The following is a 19,935-nucleotide window of genomic DNA, read 5'->3' on the forward strand; positions in this document are numbered from 1 at the left end:
TCCATGACCTTGGGAAGGTGGTATCTTTTCCCTGAGCTCCAGATTCTTCAACTGTAAAACAGGGGGAAAGCATTTTATTCTGCCGGGTGGTTGTAGGAATTGGAGAAAAAGTCTGTCAGGAGTGCTGGGTGCTCTGAGTTCTGTTTGCGCCCATCTGCCCTGTCGGCTCCCTGAGGTCAAGGTTCAGGTCTGACTCATCTGTGCCCTTGCTGTAGTATTGAGCACATGCCTGGAACACAGCGGGTGCCCAGTGAATGGGTCTTAAGTGACCAAAAGAAGAGAAGTGATCAGGCTGATGGCTGGCACTCCCCTGGCCTTAGAAACTGGAGAGAAGAAAAAATGGTTTAGGAATGGAGTGTCAGGCCTGAGGGTTCCTATTTCCTCATTCAGGGTGCAGGCTGGGATTGCCTGGAGCCACAGTTCCTTGAGACTTACCACCTCAGGCTGAAATCTGCCTCCTTTAATTACCTCCTTTCCAGGGAACAGGAGTTCTTGTTGTCTGCCCAGAAGCAGCTAATTATAGCTCCAACCTCCAGGCCCTGGTGCGCTTCTAGGCCACAGGACTGTGCAGCCTGAGCTGTCTGTTGATTTTGGGGTTTCCTCAGGGATTCTTTATGTTTTCAAGTTTTCACTGGGGTCTGCTTTTTATTTTGAAGCCAGTGAAGAAAGAGGGGCATACAGTGTTTAAAATTTTATGGGAGGATGTTAGGAGAGAGAAAGCTTGGGGAGAGTGGGAAGAGGGGTTTTTTAAAAGGGCATAGTGATTTAAAGGGCCTTCCCTGATGGATCAGTGGGTAAAGAATCCACCTGCAATTCAGGAGACAGAGGAGACTTGGGTTCAGTCCCGGGATTGGGAAGGTCCCTTGGAGGAGGAGATGGCAGCCCACTCCAGAATTCTTGCCTGAAAAATCCCATAGACAGAGAAGTCTAGCAGGCTACAGTCCAAAGAGTTGCAAAGAGTCAGGCACAGCTGGGCATCCTAGCACAAAGGGACCTAAAAAGGGGACTGGTTGTGTATTTAGTATCTCCCCAAGAATGTCCCTTCATAATGATTTTGCCAAGATATATCCTCCACATTTGACCTCTAGGACCTCTGAGCAATTCCTTTTTCCTTTGAAATATATATGTTTTTAACCTTTTAAAAAATACTTTATTTTATATTGGAGTATAGCTAATTAACAATGTTGTGATAGTTTCAGGTGGACAGCAAAGGGACTTAGCCATATATATACGTGTATTCTTATTTTTAAAAATGTTAAAAGATATTCAAATAAATGCTCATAGTAAAAGTAGAGTAAAATACCTCAGAAATATTTATTTAAAAAAACCCCAAAAACTAAGAAGAATTTCTTCTCCCATCTCTCTCAACCTTAATCCCTTCTCCATCTGTAATCATTTTTTCTTTTTAATTCTTCTTGTGGTTATTGTTATGTCCTTAAATAGTATGCTTATATCTTTAGTTTTTAAGTTCTTCGTTTTAGTTGTGCCTACTGGCTTTTATGATAGGAAGGACTAGCTCATATACACACTGACACTTCGTATCCCCCTTCCTAAGTTTTGACAGTTGGATCACTTTTTTTGCTCTCTCTGGGTTGGTTTCCTTTATAAATTTATATGATGTGCATACATCTCCATTCCTTGCCATATCAACTTTTGGCAGGATCGCTTCACCCACCGTTTTGTAAGATGAAGATGTTGAGGTTTCTCTGTACCTTTCCTCTCCCACTTTTACAACTTGTTATGTTTTATGTTACTTTTACCATCTCCAGCTTTTGTAAATGCATACATGTCCACATGCACTTTTATAATTTTGAACCATAACTGAATCTTCTGTGCTTTGTCTGTGAGTTGATTCCAAAAGCTGAAAACAATCAACAGCATTTGCATTATGATTTCTAGGTAAGTATTGCTCAATACAGGGCTAAGTCATGTACTGTGGTTTCATTTCCTTTTCTAGGCTTCTGAGGTCACCACCTTTAAGCCACTCATAGGGGACTGAACTTTCCCTTAGCATCAAAATCTAGTAGATCCTTCTAATTCCCCTCTACTTGTTGAAAATCAACCCAGTTTGTTTGTTTTATTTTCACATGGAGCCTCTTGCTTTTTTTGTTGTTAATATTCTTGGATTTTGTGGTTGTATTCTTTTGATTGGGAGAAGAAAATCAAGTAATTAAGTGTTTTCTACCATATCCTATATATCTTCCATCTTTCTCCTTCCATCTTTCATCCAGCCATTTTCCTGGCTGCTTGGAGTCTATTCTACATTTCTTCTTGAAGTTCCATCAACTTTTTCTTTTCTTTTGGAGTGGTTTCTCCAGATTTGTGTCATGATTTCTCATGCAGTCTTTTGTTTTTTTTTCCTGGAGTTTCTGATTGCCTTCTATTTAAACCCCTATGTCTTTATCATAGCTTCAGCTATTTCCAGGCTGACATGGAGACGTCCTGAGTCATGCCATTAGCTGTTAGTCATCATCATTTTTCAAAAGAAAGCATATTATTAAAATATTATCTACCAGTACTTTCTTATACTTCCTCTTACTAGGCAGTTTGCTTGCTATTTTCTTTTCTCCAATGAATATTCATAAACATTTTCAGGTTATTTTATAATTCTTATATTTTTAATGGCCACTTATATTCCATTGAGTAGAAGTACTATTTTTAAATTTAGTCATTTAAATGTTTTTGGACATGGATTATTGTCAATTATCTATTCTTATAAATACCACTGTTATGAACATTTTAAAGCTCAAGGCCTTTTTCACTATGTGTGTGTGTGTGTTCTTAGCAGGGAAAGAAAACTGGGAAACTGTGTCATTGTCTTTGAGGCCATATTATAGTAACTATGCTTGTGTTGGATTCTAATAGGACCACCTGGAATTTATTAAGAAACTTTGTTTTTCTTTTTTGGGGCAAAAGAGCAATAGAAAGCAGGAGAGAAGCACCACCTCTGAATTGGCACATTGAATTTTCTTGGCAGCTCTAAGAAGAGTTCAGTTCAGTTCAGTTCAGTTCAGTCGCTCAGTCGTGTCCGACTCTTTGTGACCCCATAAATCGCAGCACGCCAGGCCTCCCTGTCCATCACCAACTTCCGGAGTTCACCCAAACCCATGTCCATCAAGTCGGTGATGCCATCCAGCCATCTCATCCTCTGTCGTCCCCTTCTCCTCCTGCCCCCAATCCCTTCCAGCATTGGAGTCTTTTCCAATGAGTCAACTCTTCTCATGAGGTGGCCAAAGTATTGGAGTTTCAGCTTTAGCATCAGTCCTTCCAATGAACACCCAGGACTGATCTCCTTTAGAATGGACTGGTTGGATCTCCTTGCAGTCCAAGGGACTCTCAAGAGTCTTCTCCAACACCACAGGTCAAAAGCATCAATTCTTCAGTGCTCAGCTTTCTTCACAGTCCAACTCTCACATCCATACATGACCACTGGCAAAACCATAACCTTGACTAGATGGACCTTAGTTGGCAAAATAATGTCTCTGCTTTTGAATATGCTATCTAGGTTGGTCATAACTTTCCTTCCAAGGAGTAAGCTTCTTTTAATTTTGTGGCTGCAATCACCATCTGTAGTGATTTTGGAGCCCAGAAAAATAAAGTCTGACACTGTTTCCACTGTTTCCCCATCTATTTCCCATGAAGTAATGGGACCAGATGCCATGATCTTAGTGCAATATATTGCAAATGTGATACTGCCTAGAAACCAACAGAGTATCATATCGCCCTTTTTGAGTCTTCTGGGGTTAACTATGGTGCTATGACTTGTGCCTGTGAAGTTCTTCTCACTCAAAAGCTTCCTGTGATAATTTTTCTTGTGCAAGTGTTATTCACCCTGATCACCAGCAACTTGCTCATTTCCCTTATTCACTGGAATTGTCTCTGAGTAACTGTTGGAAAGATCAGAATCCATCCCCAAATTAAAGAGGTGCTCCCATTGAGAATATCCTGTAAAGTCTACAACTACTTCTTCACAAAGTTTATAAGGAAGGGATTTGAAGAATGGCAGGATTATTAGAATAAAGGAGCTACTGTGAAGAAATCCACAGTCACAGGAAACCTAAATTTTGATGTATTGATGAAACTGTCTTACTGTTTTATTGTCACCCTACAGCATGCATTACTCTAAAACTTCATCATTTGGCAGAAATTTACGTATTTACAAGTCTATGTGACATAATTACATAAAAATGGGACCCTTGTTTTTGAAAAGCTTTACAATTCATTGACAATGTTGATCACATGCTAAAGGACATATACTCAGTTGCACTATGAGAAAATTCTGGGCTTAATGAGTCACAGTCTAATTATTTTGGATAGTGGGTGATAATATTATATTGAAGGTGATGATGAGACACATAGATTCAGAATATCACAGCCTGGAGAGGATCTGCTCCAGCAATTCCATTTTAATATGAGAAAAAGGCGACTCAGAGGGAAGATGGACTCACTCAAGGTTGTACACGTGGTTAGTGGCAGAACCAAGTTTGTATTCTGTACTTCCTCACTTCTAGTCTGTTGGTCTTTTCTTATATCCTCCCTTATTTAAAATGTTTTCAGTTTTATTTCCAGGTGTGTAAACTGCAGTTCATGGGGCTGGAAAGTAGAGAAAATTTCCATCATCTACAGAGATGCAGAATATTTAATAATGGAAAATACATTTGCTTGGGATGGAATCAGCAAGAACTTAAGCTCTGAGACACAAAGAATCTTTTCTGAGATGAGGGAAAGTGGTGGGCAAGTCAGGGTCCATTTTTAGGATATAACTGGAGCCAAGCTGTTATAACTGATTCTGGGGAACTTGGGGGGTTTGTTCTTGGCTAAGATATTTCCATTCTCTAAAACATGGATTCCACATCTATCGATTAAGAGAGTTGCATTTGATGGGCTGGGCTTTGTAGGCCTTTCAACTCTGAGTTCTGTGCATCTGTGATTCTGTGTTATGTTCTATGTTCAAGACGACTTGGGGGAAAAAAAGTCCCTGCTGAATCACTAGCAGCAACACCTGCTTTGGTCTGGCTGGGAAGTAGGTCAAAGCTTGGCAGACATGAAGATGTGGTCGTTTGCAGGTGTGAGCTCAGCCTGGGTCCCCCTTGTAGACACCGGCCACAGGAAGGATCTTATGCTTGGAGGTGGAGAAAGGCGGGTTTGTGGCTCTAGGGCTGTAGGAGATGGGGGTGATTGATAGGAGAAAGAGACATTTAGGGTGGGCGGGATGAAGGAAGCACAGCTGGTGACTGGTAGAAAGGAGACCCAACATTTATTGACTGCTTATCTTGTGTGGAACACTGGCAACTATTCTTTTTTAAAAACTCCTCCCCTCAACACACTGGGGAATAGGTGTCATCATTTGTATTTTAAGGGTGAAGAGATTGAGGCTTGGAGAGGTGGCCCTAGTGGTAAAGAGTCTGCCTTCCAATGCAGGAGACACAATAGATGCAGATTCCATCCCTGGGTTGGGAAGATCCCCTGGAGAAGGCAATGGCAACCCACTCCAGAATGCTTGCCTGGAGAATTCCGTGGACAGAGGAGCCTTGTAGGCTACGGTTCATAGGATCGCAAAGAATCAGTCTGAGAGTTGTCCCCTCACCCCCAAACACACACACAAATATCAGTGGGAGGGTCATTATTGGGTTTGAGTCCAAATCCTCTTTTCTTTTCACAGTCAAGTGTGCCTTGCTCTGCTCTAGGTGCTGGGGTATGGTGACAAAGGAGACAGGCAAGGTTCATGGCCTTATCTTGCTTGCAGTCTAGGGGGTTGGGATAGACAGCAGACAAGAAAACAGACCCATGCTTTCAGGAAGTGAAAAGTGCTAAGCAGGAGAATACAGCAGCATTAGAATACAGTGAGTGACAGAATTGTATGTTGTTTTTTGTATCCTGGTCTGTAAAAGTATCCATTAAAGAGACACACTTACCCAAGGAAACCAGAGGGCTCTGGGGATTGAGATTCTTGAGGTTAGAATTCAGTCCTGGCCCCTGTGACTCAGCTGTGTTATGTGGCAAAATCACCTCCCATCGTTAATATCGGAGAAAGTAATCCCTGTTCTTTCTGCTTCACTGGATGGTGAGGGAGGAGGAAGTGAATCAATTGGATGTGAAAGGTTTTAAAAGCCCTAATAGGTTATAAAAATGTAAGGAACTGTTTGTAACAGCTTTTAACTTTTTAAAAGTTAAACAGTTATCTTTTAAAGGGGTAAGTTCTGTTGATTCACTGCCCTCCTGTACTTTGAGGAATTGTGTGCCCTTTGGTCCTTTTTTCATTCCTAGATGCAGGTCAAGAATGCGGACCCTCATGCAGTCTCAGGAGGGTGTGGATTGGATTTGTCAGAATCAAGGGATCATTGGAGTGGAGCAGAGGGCTGGCCTCTGTGTCAGTCGTGGGGGATGAGGTGGACTGAGGGCGAGCAGCTAGGGCTGGGAGATGGATCGGGCAGCTTGCGGGAGGTGAGAGTGAAACTGATCTAACGCCAGAGCTGCACTCAGCAGGGCTGCTGGGCTGCAGGACTTAAGGAAGATCTACTATGTGCAAAGTCCTGGCTGAGTAGGGAGGGCTGTTGGAGACATTGTAAATCTCTTCAAAGTTTGTGAGGAGTTTGCCCTGTGGGGAGTGTTGTGGATGCTGGGGAATCCTGTGCTTCTGACCCTCAGGGGCTTCCTTACAGGTCTTGTTCCAAAAACTATGTAAATCATCATTTAGTTCAGGAGTCTGTTCAGTTCAGTTCAGTTCACTCACTCAGTCGTGTCCGACTCTTTGCGGCCCCATGAATCACAGCACGCCAGGCCTCCCTGTCCATCACCAACTCCCGGAGTTCACTCAGACTCACGTCCATTGAGTCAGTGATGCCGTCCAGCCATCTCATCCTCTGTCGTCCCCTTCTCCTCCTGCCCCCAGTCCCTCCCTGCATCAGAGTCTTTTCCAATGAGTCAACTCTGCATGAGGTGGCCAAAGTACTGGAGTTTCAGCTTCAGCATCATTCCCTCCAAAGAAATCCCAGGGCTGATCTCCTTCAGAATGGACTGGTTGGATCTCCTTGTAGTCCAAGGGACTCTCAAGAGTCTTCTCCAACACCACAGGTCAAAAGCATCAATTCTTCAGCGTTCAGCCTTCTTCACAGTCCAACTCTCACATCCATACATGACCACTGGAAAAACCATAGCCTTGACTAGACGGATCTTTGTTGGCAAAGTAATGTCTCTGCTTTTGAATATGCTATCTAGGTTGGTCATAACTTTCCTTCCAAGGAGTAAGTGTCTTTTAACTTCGTGGCTGCAGTCACCATCTGCAGTGATTTTGGAGCCCCCAAAAAGAAAGTCTGACACTGTTTCCACTGTTTTCCCATCTATTTCCCATGAAGTGGTGGGACCAGATGCCATGATCTTAGTTTTCTGAATGTTGAGCTTTAAGCCAACTTTTTCACTCTCCACTTTCACTTTCATCAAGAGGCTTTTGAGTTCCTCTTCACTTTCTGCCATAAGGGTGGTGTCATCTGCATATCTGAGGTTATTGATATTTCTCCCGGCAATCTTGATTCCAGCTTGTGTTTCTTCCAGTCCAGCGTTTCTCATGATGTACTCTGCATATAAGTTAAATATACAGGGTGACAATATACAGCCTTGACGAACTCCTTTTCCTATTGGAACCAGTCTGTTGTTCCATGTCCAATTCTAACTGTTGCTTCCTGAACTGCATACAGATTTCTCAAGAGGCAGATCAGGTGGTCTGGAGTAAGTTATCCTTATAGATAGGGGTGATATTTATATGTGTGTAATTTATATGTGAGACTTGGACTATAACAAAAGCTGAGTGCTGAAAAATTGATGCTTTTGAACTGTGGTGTTGAAGAAGACTCTTTGAGAGTCCCTTGGACTGCAAGGAGATCCAACCAGTCCATCCTAAAGGAGGTCAGTCCTGAATATTCATTGGAAGGACTGATTTGAAGCTGAAAATCCAATACTTTGTCCACCTGATGCGAAGAACTGACTCATTAGAAAAGACCTTGATGCTGGGAAAGATTGAAGGCGGGAGGAGAAGGGGACAACAGAGGATAAGGTGGTTGGATGGCCTCACTGACTCAATGGACATGGGTTTAAGTAAACTCTGGGAGTTGGTGATGGACAGGGAGGCCTGGCATGCTGCAGTCCATGGGGTCACAAAGAGTTGGACACGACTGAGCAACTGAACTGAACTGAACTGAATTTGTATGTGTATAATTCAGTATGTGTACTGAAGGGACACCAGCTCTGCCATGGGGAACCTGTTTGTTGCTGGACCACAATGAGATTCAAGGGACCCTAAAAGAGGGATTAGGAAAGCTGAGGTGGGATGAGGACATTTGGAGGTCAGGAAACAGAAATGACATATTTAAATATTTTAGCAATCTGTGTTGTCATATCTTTGTGTACTGGTGAATATCAGCTTTGCATGTGGTTATTCAGTTATCTTTTACTGTCATCAGTGTAATAATTGATGTGCACACGAAGCACAGAGGAAGGAATGATTAGAAAGATTTCACGGAGTCAGTGATGCATGAGTTGGGTTTTGTAATATGAATAGGATTTTGACAAAAAAGCTTTCTAGAAAAAGAGGGAGCACATGGGTCAGAACACTAGTGTGTAAAACAGCAGAGGACATGACTGGATGGTTGAGGGACTTAAGAGATTTCGGGCCAGGTGACTGTGAGCATAGCAGTGCCATTGAAAGAGCAGGGAAGAAAGGGGGAAGGCAGCACGTCTGTTTCATCCTTCCCACAAGAGGAGGGCAAAGATAGAGAGGCGGGGGTGTGCCAGGTAGTTCTTATGTTTTTTTCAGGTGCGGCGGTTCCTCCTTATATGTAGGCAGTATGCTCCAAGACCCCAGTAGATGCCTGAAACCATGGATAGTGCTGTGTTTTTCCCTGTATATACATATATCTATATCTGTATCTGTATGTATAAACTTCATCTATGATAAAGTTTAATTTATAAATTAGGCCAATAGAAGATGAACAACAATAATAAAATAGAACAGTTATAACAATACATTGCAATAAAAGTTACGTGAATGTGGTCTCTTTCAAAATATTTTGTCGTATAAATTTAATGCCTTTTCCATCTTAACTAAGAACTTATCACACACTGTAGTGATAACTTTTGTAGTTTGAGTTGTGGCAGCTAAACTAGCATGGGTTTCATTTGCCTTCACAATTTCATGTAGAGAAGATTTGTTCTTCCTGTAGATCTTAGCGATCTCAGCATACAATGATTATTTTTTATTACATGGAGAACATTTCACCTTTTCACTTTACACATTCTTTCTGGTAGATCTGAATCGCAAGCATCACTACTTTTGCACTTTGGGTCATTATTATATAAAAGAAGGATGACTTGAACACAAACGCTGATACTGAGATAGTAGATCTGATAACTGAGCCAGCTACTAAGTGACTAAGCAGCAGGATATGTGGGACGAAGGGTTGATTCACTCTTCAGCCTGATTCAGCGAAGTGGCCTGAGATTTCATCATGCTTCCCAGCATGACCCTCAATTTAAAACCTATGAATTGTTTATTTCTGGGATTTTCCGTTTAAATTTTTTGAGCCACGTTGACCTTGGGTAACTGAAACAGCAGATAAGCAAGGAATACGGTGGTCACTGACTTGGGCCAGATGTAGGCCTTTTGCAAGCATTGTCTCTAATCTCCCAGGAGGGAGGGATTTTTATCTTTCTCCATTCGTGGGTTAAGAAGTCAGAACTCAGCAGGTAGCTTGCGCGGCATCATACAGTGGGAGGAACAGGATTTGAACTCGAATTTGTCTGACTGCAGAGCCTGAGTGGCCCACCCCTACACTGTGTCACTGCTGTCTCCCAAGAACTATAGCAACATCTGCGAGGAACAGGTGGTTTTCTTATAACTTGTAGCAAAACTGGAGGCATCAGTGTTCTCATCAGCAGAATGGGGATCGGAGTCCCTGCTCCAAGCATTGGCAGAACTCGGGGAACAGGGAACCTGGCTCGTGCCTTCTAGTCCCCTCAGCCTGACCGTCTCGGGGGTGATGCTTCAGTCTGGCTCTTCTGTCATCCCTGAAACTCTGGATTGTCTTCCCCTCTCCTGAGACCTCCTCCTGAAGGTGACAGGCAGTGTGATGATCTCATGGACACTGCATATTCCCAGTCTTGTGACAGGGCTTTCTCAGAGCAAATCAGTAACTTGGTTCCTGCTTAAGATTTGGCCTCTCTTGTTGCTTGACTTTAGAGAATGTGTTGGTCATGCGTCCTTCATATTTCTTCCTCTCCGTCAGTGTTTGTCTTCTGGAACCCCTCCCCCAACAATAAAGCAAGGAAGACAAATAGACCCAACTGAGGGCAGCATAGGGTGGAGGGGAAGAGCCCAGGCATTGAGCCAAATGGCCTAGATTTAGTTCCCAGCTCAGCCACTGTGTTCCTCTGTGTCTGCCTTTGCCTCCGCTTTCTTGTCTGTAAAATGGAAATACGATAACAGCACTTATTTCATAGGGCTTGTTGGAAAGGTTATATGTGTTCATACTGGTAACATGCTTGGAAAGTTGCCTGGTACATAACAAGTGTTTGTTAATTGACAACAACAGCACCATTTTATAAATGGCCCTGTCTTCTTTGGTCAGGATGTACTACTGTGTTCTGGTTTTTCTTTAAACCCCAGCAGGTGGGGACACTTCTGCTGTGTGGTCAGCACAGAAAGGTTCACATGTGTGGTCGGGTGGAGACTGGCTGTGATGGCTGGTTTGCAGAAGAACTTTACTGGCTGTGGAAAATGTGTGGCTGAGAAATACCAAATAAAACAAAGATTTGTCTTTACTAGTAGAACAGAGTTTACATTAGATGGCATTTACAGCTAAGTTTATGTATTTAAAATTTTTCCTGGTATAATACTCTGCAACCTGTGAGCCAGTAGTTTTATCTGGCTGGGTCAGTCAGTGGGTAATTTTTAATTTGGCTTTTAGACAAATCAGGGAGACAACAAAAGATTTGGATCCTGACCAACAGAGTTTAAGGCTCCCCTGTGTCACTCACGCAGAGTGATCCCATTGGTAACCCTCTGTCCACTGCTTTGTCCACTCCCTCGTCTCCATCCAGAGGCCTCCACTTTGTCTTCTTGTTCTTATTGATTCTTCGCCACTAAAATTAGGTGCTGGATGGTCAGATGAGCTCCTTCACGTCTGGGGTCTGTGAGTGGCCCTCATTCTTGGTCAGGTAGCTGCAGAATTTTGAAGGAAGTTTTTTTTTTGTTTGTTTAATTCAGGTTTGTGGATGGTGACCCTGGTCAACTAAAGAAGCAAATTGATCATCTTAATTTTTTTCTCTCCATTTGAAATCTTCATTTCCGCTTCACACCTTTTCAAATCTCCCCCAGTATTTCTGTGTCTCATGCTCAAAAAGCTGAATGGAACCAAATACTTATTACCATTCTGCTCTTGGAAGTTGGGTGGAGACTTTAACTGTTACATTTAAGTGGTCAGTCTAATGCAAGATGTTTTCTGTGTCCCGTCTGTAGAAAGGCCTTGGAGCCCTCAACCATACCATTTCCCATGCTTACTCTAGTCCTGCGCTTGCACTTTTAAATCTCTACTTAAGGCTGATGATCACATCTTCTGTGATTTTTGAAGGGAGAAGGGAAGACTAGTGGTGTTGGAAGTTAAAATACTAATGTTAATGTAGCCACCAGTTAATTGTTTTTTCCGTGTGCATGTAGGTGTGATTGGAGTTTATAATATGGTAAGTGCTTAGGGTATGTATTTATAATACAGGGAAACTTCTTGGAATACCTTGCTTCTGTGTAGTACTTTAGTGTTTTGCTATTTTGAGTTTCCAATGAACGTATGAGATATGCATAGTTGGCGTTGTATTTTTATGGTGGAGAAAACAGAGGCTCAAAGAGGTAAGGTAACCTGCTTGAGATACATGTGCATGGTAGGTCTACTGATCAGTGTTTGACAGAGTTGTTTTGCTCTAAGAAAATTAGAGAGACTGACAGTGTTTTTGAATTTCTAAGGAAGAGAGGAAGTTTAGAAGGAATGGAAGTTATGCTGTTTATATTAATATTAAGCTATCCCAAGGCCCCAGTCATAATACGCTGAAAGACTGGAAATTTAAAGTGCTGTTGATAAAGGCAAAGAACCATGGAGACTTCACTAAGTTTTCTCAATTTTATGACAGTCCATCCATCTGTCCTTTCATCCATCACCTGTCCATTCATTTTATCATATTAAAAAAAAATACAATATGTCACCTTCCATGCTGTGTTCTGACTGATTGAAACAGAATGACACGTGCCACTGAGGATTTAAAATGTGGTCCAGTTCAAATTGAGGTGTGATATAAGTATCAGGTCAGATCAGTCGCTCAGTCGTGTCTGACTCTTTGCGACCCCATGAATTGCAGCACGCCAGGGCTCCCTGTCTATCACCAACTCCCAGAGTTCACTGAGACTCACGTCCATTGAGTCAGTGATGCCATCCAGCCATCTCATCCTCTGTCGTCCCCTTCTCCTCCTGCCCCCAATCCCTCCCAGCATCAGAGTCTTTTCCAATGACTCAACTCTTCGTTCGCATGAGGAGGCCAAAGTACTGGAGTTTCAGTGTTACTATCATTCCTTCCAAAGAAATCCCAGGGCTAATCTCCTTCAGAATGGACTGGTTGGATCTCCTTGCAGTCCAAGGGACTCTCAAGAGTCTTCTCCAACACCACAGTTCAAAAGCATCAATTCTTCGGCACTGAGCCTTCTTCACAGTCCAACTCTCACATCCATACATGACCACAGGAAAAACCATAGCCTTGACTAGACGAACCTTTGTTGGCAAAGTAATGTCTCTGATTTTGAATATGCTATCTAGGTTGGTCATAACTTTCCTTCCAAGGAATAAGCGTCTTTTAATTTCATGGCTGCAGTCACCATCTATAGTGATTTTGGAGCCCAGAAAAATAAAGTCTGACACTGTTTCCACTGTTTCCCCATCTATTTCCCATGAAGTGGTGGGACCGGATGCCATGATCTTCCTCTTCTGAATGTTGAGCTTTAAGCCAACTTTTTCACTCTCCACTTTCACTTTCATCAAGAGGCTTTTGAGTTCCTCTTCACTTTCTGCCATAAGGGTGGTGTCATCTGCATATCTGAGGTTATTGATATTTCTCCCGGCAATCTTGATTCCAGCTTGTGTTTCTTCCAGTCCAGCGTTTCTCATGATGTACTCTGCATATAAGTTAAATAAACAGGGTGACAATATACAGCCTTGACGAACTCCTTTTCCTATTGGAACCAGTCTGTTGTTCCATGTCCAGTTCTAACTGTTGCTTCCTGACCTGCATACAAATTTTACCAGATTTCAAAGGTTTAGTATATAAAAAAAGTAAAACATTGTATTAATGGGCTTCTTAGGTGGCGGCTGCTGCTGCTGCTACTGCTGCTAAGTCGCTTCAGTTGTGTCAGACTCTGTGCAACCCCATAGACGGCAGCCCACCCGGCTCTCCTGTCCCTGGGATTCTCCAGGCAAGAACACTGGAGTGGGTTGCCATTTCCTTCTCGAATGCATGAAAGTGAAAAGTGTAAGTGAAGTTGCTCAGTCGTGTCTGACTCTTAGCGACCCCCTGGACTGCAGCCTACCAGGCTCCTCCGTCCATGGGATTTTCCAGGCAAGAGGACTGGAGTGGGGTGCCATTGCCTTCTTAGGTGGCACTAGTGTTTAAAAACCTGCCTGCCAGCGCAGGAGACATAAGAGATGCAGGTTTGACCCCTGGGTCGGGAGGATCCCCTGAAAGAGGACATGGCAACCCACTCTAATATTCTTGTCTGGAAAATCCCATGGACAGAGGGGCTTGGTGGGCAACAGTCCATGGGGTTGCAGAGTCAGACATGACTGAAGTGACTTAGCACACACACACATCTTATTAATAAATCTTGTGTTCATTATTTATGAAATGAATATGGGTATATTGGATTAAATAAAATATATTATTAACATTATTTTTGCCTGTTCCTTCTTGGCTTTTTAGAAAGGTGGCTGCTGGAAAGTAAGAAATTGCACTCGTGGCTTTCATTATACATCTCCTGGGCAGCACTGTTCTCAAGCTTATTGCCTAGTGGAAGAAGTAAGGCATACACTCACTTACCCTTCTCTGATAACATGCCATGCCTCTTCTTTGCTTCTCTGTCTTCATAGCTGTCTCTCCTTCTTTTGGCATCTTAGCCCATTTCAGTCTGACCTAAGCAGCTCTTGTCCAGGTCTATGGGGCTAAGTTCATTTCTTGTTAGCACTGCTCTGGTCTGGCTTCTGTGGTATGGTCATTCTTGACCATGCTTGCTCCTTGACTTACTTCATTCTTCCCCTGCATCTCCATCTGTCCTCATGGTTTCTTTGCTGGCCCTTGTCCCCACTCACATGCAGAGCTTTGTCTTCAGCTTCCTTCTATGTTTGTGTGCTCATGACCCTTAGGGGGTTATATTGGGTTTGGACCTCCTGAATCCCAGACTTACATATGTCAGAGCCTTTTGAATGTTCTGATTGGAAATCTTAATGTTAGCTTTGTCTCTTATTGATAGCATTATTACCTTGCTGATTGATAGCAATGTCTGTCTACTTAGTCAATCAAGCCTGGAAATTGGGACTCATTCTGGATGCTTCCTCCCCTTCAGCTATGTTTCTATTCATCCTCAGACCTTCTTGCATCAACCATGGTGACTCCTCATACTCAACCATTTGTTGTTTAGTCACTCAGTCGTGTCTGACTCTTTTGTAACCCCACTCGAACTGTAGCCCGCCAGGCACCTCCATCCCTGGGATTTCCCAGGCAAGAATACTAGAGTGTGTTGCCATTTCCTTTTCCAGGAAATCTTCCCGGTCCAGGGATTGAACCTGCGTCTCCTGTGCTGGCAGGCTTGTTCTTTACCACTGTGCCATCAAGGAAACCCTGTATTTACCTACTAGAGGTGAGTACACCCTGCCTGCCCACTCCACTTTTGCTGCCCTGCTTCAGTTCAGACTCTCGGCATCTCTCTTCTGCAGAGTTACAGTAATATTCAACTAACCTTTGTTTTCTGTTGTCACACTCCTTCATTCCATTCTCTGTTCTTCCAAAGTGATTTTCGAAAAACGTACACATCCATTCATACCAAATCTCTGTTTTAAAATCCTTTAAAGGATTAAAATTTTTTTCTCGTTGAGGGTGAAAATCCAAAACTCTTGCATAAGATAGAAGACTACTGGGAATTGGGTCCCAGCCTCTTTTCATCCTTATCTTACTCATCTCAGAGATCCTGTGCTGCTGGAATATACAGGGGATTCCCTGCAGCCTCCACAACTTAACACAGTTTCCTTGTCAAAATATCGCTCCTCTCCCACCTTATCTGGATAGCTCACAGGTTCCTTTCAAGACTTTGCTCTGATATCACCTCTGCTTGGAATGTACCTCTGACCTCCAGTAGTCCCACTTTCCCAATCTTTGTGATTTATTGCAGTTGGTTGCCTTTCCTTGAGGGCAAAGGTTATTTTCCTTTCTGTTTCTGTATCCTCAAGTCCAAAATAAGTGTGCAAGTGATGTAAAAAAGGGTAGAGATAAGGCATTGTGGAAATTGGATGGCAATTCAAGGTAGGTAGGAATGGGGGCAGGGAAGGCCCCAGGCGAAGTGTCATTTGAGCTCCACTTTCAAGTCTGGTGGCATTGGGTTGGGAGGATGCAGAGGATAGACGCCCTGGTGGTCATCATCACTGTGCTCCATTCTGCAGCACATAGGAATATGGACGGACCCCCGACCAGGACCATCAGCAGCAGAGTAAACTAAGGAGTGTAGTCTCAGGAGTCCATCTGGCCCAGTGTCTGTCTTTGGCCCTGAGCTAGACTCTAGAACTCAGCAGAACCTCCTTCCCCCTGGACAGGGCCAGCATGGCAAACTGGCGCCCCATCTTTGCTCATGATCTGCCCAGGAGAAAAGGAATGCAGGAAGGTTGCTTGAAGTTTAATCTTTACTTCTCCTTTGAAGCTGCCTTTCTGGAGAGCAGAGAGGTGACCTCAACGGCCAGAGCTGGAAACAGCAAAACGAGTCATTCCAGGCCCTAATGAGGTGCCTGAGGGACCCTTCCTGGGAGTGAGGGTCAGGTGAGGTCGTGCTGTGCCTAGGGTGAGTTTTGCCTCTGGGCTCCAGGCAGCACTGGAGCAGAGCTGAGCTAATTTTACCCACAGGAGCTGACTGTGCTGAAGGGCAGGGCTTATGACATTGGCTTTATCATCCTCTGATACCCAGAGAGCTCCCAAGGTGCAGCCCCGTTATGTCTGGACTGCCTTTCCTTTTCCCGTTTAGTACCTTTGTCTGTTAGGTATGCATATTAGGAAGCAGGACGCTGAGGTGCAGAGCTGTGGATTTGTTGGGAGGCCACGCAGCAGGGTTTGGATTCTGCCCCCACCCCTCGCTTATTAGCCGCCTGACCTTGGGAGAGTTACAGAATCTGAGTCTCAGTCTCCCCATTTGTAAAACAGGGCTTAGACCTGGCCCTAAGATTGCCCCTAGGTCACACTCTGGGTGATTCTTAGTAAACAGTCATTGTGTGCCAGTCACTCTTGCAGCTCGTTTGTTCATAGTGATCCACCGATCCTCTAAACAAACCGTGAGGAAGGTTAGTCTATTGCTATCCCTGGAGAACCCAGGTGGTTCAGTGAACGAATCTGCCTGCCAATGCAGGAGGCAAGGGTTCCATCCCTGGGTCAGGAAGATCCCCTGGAGAAGGAAATGGCAAACCACTCTAGTTTTCTTGCCTGGAGAATCCCATGGACAGAGGAGCCTGGCAGGCTACAGTCCATGGGGTCACAAAGGTCAGACACGACTGAGTGACTGAGCATGCACGTACATTTGACAAATAAGGAAGCAAGGACAGAACGGACCTTTCTGGAGGCCTCCTCTCTTGGGCTGCCAGAGCAGATGGCCAGGTGTGTAGCCGGTATGCCTTTGAGGTACAGAAGGATTCAGCAGCAGATCTGGAAAACAAAGAGGTCAAGTCAAAAGAGTTCTCAGGGAAGAGTCAGTAATTGTGCCATAAATGTACTTCATTTTATATCAGTAGAGTTTCTCTTGATCCTAAGCTAGTTAATGACACCTGTTGCGTATTTCCCTTTGGTCTGTTTAGCTCATCGCACTGAAGTGAGGTGTTTTTTTCCCTTCACAGAGGCAAAAGAGAAGGATTAGGTATAGACAGACATAGATCTCGAGAAGATCAGAAATAGATAAATGGATGGTCAATTAACTGATCTATTTTTTCCCCCCTTCTCGTGTGTATCAGGCTTAAGTGCAGGAAGGACATTTCACATACTTTAAATGGAAAGGGATTAATTCACAGAAAGAGATGCTAACAGAATTGTTGGAACGGTTGGAACAGTGGGAGCCAGAAGAAGTGGAATTTAAGAATTTATTCCGTAGTCACAATCCAGGGAGAAGGAAGATGGGATTAGGAAGCCCCTACGGAGACCGCTGTTACTTTTCTCAATATCCTCATGCTTATTGGCAGTACTCCATTATCAAGTGGAATGACACTTTGACTCATGATTCCAGGGTGTTGCTTGCCCGAAGAAATAGCAGTAGGAGACTTTAGCCTCTCTTCCACCTTCTAAGTCTCACAAAAGTACATCTTATTCCTGGAATCTGATCTACTAGTTTCAAGGGAGTATGGGAAATGTAGTTTTTGGCTGTCTTTTTCTGTGGCACAGGAAGGCCCTTCAGAGGGGGTAAGGGAACTTGGAGCCAATTGAGAAAGTGTATTAACCACTGACTATCATTTCAAAATACCCAAGGTTATTATCCCCAAATATTTAATATGTACAACTAATTCTAATACTATAACTGATAGAGTGTTCTACTTAATATTTTATTTAAATAAAATGAATAGCATTAATATACCTGATATACTTAATATCCCTCAAAACAGGTCATTTGTCCAGTGTCTGAAATGAATTCTCCTTAGTATTGACAGCAGTGGTTGATTTGTAATTTTCCAGCTCATTTTAATCTCCTCCTGAGAGTAATGCCCTGGACAGTTGTCTTGTTTACATAATTTGTGCATAAATGTTTATTAAACACTTACTGTGAGCCTGGTGCTGTGCTAGATTTGGCACTGTGGGCAGAGATAAGTCACAGATTCTCCCATTGGGAGCCCTCCCTGGAAAGAGAATTTGTCAAGTGCATAGTGAGAACAGTACGAGGAAGGCCACGATCCATGTCCTAGATAGCAGGCTGAGCAGCCAGAGGAGAGAGACTTCTGGCTGGACTGAGAAGCAAGGGCGGTTTCATGCAGGCTGACGGGGGCGGTGCATCACGTTAGGGGCTTTGTGGACATGGTGCAGTGTTTTCTGTCATGTCAGTGCTGGAGGCCAGACCACCATTGTCCTTTAGTGATCAGACCCAGAGATATTTGGTAATCCATGAGACACTGGAAATGACGGCCTTTCTTTAAAGATTGATCTCGTTCCAGCTGAGAACTATCAGTAGGCTTTGAAGGACGTGTAGGTTATCTTTATTTGATATTGGCTTGGAAAAGGGTAGCAGGTGAAGCATAGGCAACAGAAGCTAAGAATTCAGTCCGAATAAGGCAAAGAATATGTGCTGAGTGGCATTGGGAGGGAGTTTGTGGTGGAAAGAGAAGATTGAATCTGAGTTATTGAGAAGCTTGAGGTATTAGATAAGGCACTTGGACTTATTCTGTGGCCATTTAGAAACCATCGAAGCTATTGGTGCAGGGTTCTCAAGAGCAGAAACCTAGCTTCATCTTATTGCTGTAGATTAAAGAGATACCGGAGAATCCCAGGGACGGGGGAGCCTGGTGGGCTGCCGTCTATGGGGTCGCACAGAGTCGGACACGACTGAAGCGACTTAGCAGCAGCAGCAGCAGCAGTGATGCTTTTGAATGAACAAATGTACCGTACAAGTTGTGCACAGGAGTTGGACCGGTTGCCCCTTGAGTTTTGCCAGATCTAGGTTCCTGTGGTCCTAGGAGAGCCTGGCAGTCAGCATTTGAGCTTTAGGAAAACACACAGCGATGGCGGCATGGTACCCAGAAGTCTGGATGTGGATCCAGACGCGAGTGCTGTGGTCAGGCAGCAGTTGTAGTTGCCCATGCTAAAGAGAGAAGCTAGAGTCTTCAGAATCTTGAAGGAGAGGGATTCTTCCATTGCCCTCCCTCGTGAAGCCTACAGGCCATGTAAGATGCATACTGCGCAGTCCGCATTAATGCTTGTGCATCTTGAGCTTATTAAAAATCGCCAATCAAGCCAGCAATCTGCTGACAAGGTTCACGCACTGTGACCATGACTGCAGTTGTTTTCGGGAGCAGCCTGCTGTCTGTGTGGTGATGCTACCACATGGCGCTCCCTGAGCCGTCCTGTAGAGTCCTGGTGGCTTATTGACACCGGGGTCAGTCCCTGTTCCTTCTTGTGGGATGGGCGTGGGAGTTTGGGAGGGAAAGCTTGGGATGGAACTGACCAAAGACATAAGAGGTTACCCTTGTTAATTCCCCTCTAAGGCTGCATTTCTGAAATCTGATGAAAGGGAAAGAGAAAGGGGTGTGCAGATATGTGGGATGACCTCAGAGCCCTCATTTTGTGGCTCCAAGAAGGAAAGCCATGTTCCCAGGGCCATGCAGTGAGCTGGCTGGGAGGTCAGCACTTTTTTATAGCAGGGTTTCAATTGCATTCATCTCCTGCGGGAGAGTGTAGTGTGTCTGGACTCTGGTGCTAACCTGTGCTTGGCTATCAGCTTAGCTATTGACTATATTCTGGACTCTCAGGTTCCTCGTTAATAAAATGGGTGTCATGGTCATATCTTACATTAAGTGTTTAAAAAGGTGCAGCATGTGAAAAGCTTTGTTGACTGTGAAGAAATACAGAAATATTTCTGTAATGTGGATGTTATGGACCTGTAATTGGTGGGACCATCTTTAAGAGAAA

The 19,935-nt window shown here is 43.8% G+C and overlaps 1 protein-coding gene across 27 annotated transcripts in view; it reads left to right on the top strand.

Moving 5' to 3' along the window:
* The window catches only part of LPP (LIM domain containing preferred translocation partner in lipoma), a 760,918-nt gene that overhangs the window by 32,278 nt on the left and 708,705 nt on the right, over positions 1–19,935 (top strand). For 6 of the 27 annotated variants that reach the window (XM_086398886.1, XM_086398829.1, XM_086398964.1 and 3 more), the window contains exon 2: positions 14,838–14,938. The exons of 20 other annotated variants lie outside the window; for them this stretch is intronic. The gene's annotated coding sequence lies outside the window, so the exon portion shown is untranslated. Of the gene's footprint in view, positions 1–14,007; positions 14,101–14,837; positions 14,939–19,935 lie in introns of those variants that run through there. One more of the 27 variants, XM_086398688.1, reaches the window with a different exon arrangement.

The sequence above is a fragment of the Bos grunniens genome, chromosome 1, assembly GCF_055505025.1.
Source record: "Bos grunniens cultivar Pamir isolate PY7600 chromosome 1, Bosgru_T2T1.0, whole genome shotgun sequence".
Lineage (NCBI taxonomy): Eukaryota > Metazoa > Chordata > Mammalia > Artiodactyla > Bovidae > Bos > Bos grunniens.